Consider the following 1,200-nt stretch of genomic DNA (forward strand, 5'->3'; position numbering starts at 1 on the left):
TTTGAACATTTTGAAAATATGTTAAATTTTTTATTTTAATAGCCAATTATTTAAAATCAGGGAGATCATAAAAAAAAAGAAAATAAAGAGAGACGCACACATGGATGTGGGGAATGCAGACAGAGAGAACGGTTGTGCATGTGTGTTGCTTGTACATTTATTTCTATTTATGGACTGTACTTCTTTTGATGCATAGATTTAACACTCTGGAAGGGCAACGTCACATTTATATGTGGGATTGTCACATCGTGACCAAAAAAGGAAAAAATTATAAATGAAAGTCATATCAGCAGTCAAGATTGGATTGAATCCAAAGACAAGAAAATATTATTTATATATTAAAAAAAAGAAAATTATATTCTTGTCAAATAAGCTTAATTAGTTGAGTTCGGATTTGCAAGTTATGATATAATAATAAAAAGTTGGAAACTTCAATTCTTACTCGTATTGTACTTTTAGTGTATTCTTTTAATTTCATCAAGATGGCTATTTATGGAACTTGCACAAAATTGATGAATATTTGTAATTATTATTGTTCCAAAAAATTATATAGAGGTTGAAATAAAACAATTATGAATTCAAATATACGAGGAAAAAAATCATTATTAGAACTTTAATTTAATGTAGCTGCTTAACAAAAGATCTTATGTCCCATCTGCCCTTCAGCAAAAAATTCAGTTGTACATCGTTACTAAAATAAGTAAGTAATAAATAAGCGGTTAAATCTCCTTATCAAACTCTAAATAAAATCAAACCACTTGAGAAAAAAAATTAGAAAAAAATAGTTTCTCTAAATAAATTGGATGAGGAAATTCAAAATACTGTCTTATTCTTTCTTTGTATCAGGTTTTTTTCATTTTTTTCTAAATTTTTCAACTAAAATGTCTTTTGTTTTCCTTTAAGGGAAAAAAAAAAAAAAGAGAAACCAAACAAAACAATGTTCACAAGGGTTTTCATAAATCTCTGAAGAAATGCACCAAAAGATTACTACATATTATCTAAAGCAGTAACACAGTCAAAAGGATTGTCCCTCCCTTTTTCCTTTTGGCTGAGTAGGAATTGCATAAATTAGTTAACTTGATGATAATTATTTCTTGCACACTTCTTTATGTTCTATAACAAATAACAATAACCTAGCTAGTCATATTCCCTTAAATAAGGTCAAGTATTATATATATTGTTAAAGATAAAATTATTTAT

The sequence above is a fragment of the Arachis ipaensis genome, chromosome B08 (genome assembly GCF_000816755.2).
Source record: "Arachis ipaensis cultivar K30076 chromosome B08, Araip1.1, whole genome shotgun sequence".
Lineage (NCBI taxonomy): Eukaryota > Viridiplantae > Streptophyta > Magnoliopsida > Fabales > Fabaceae > Arachis > Arachis ipaensis.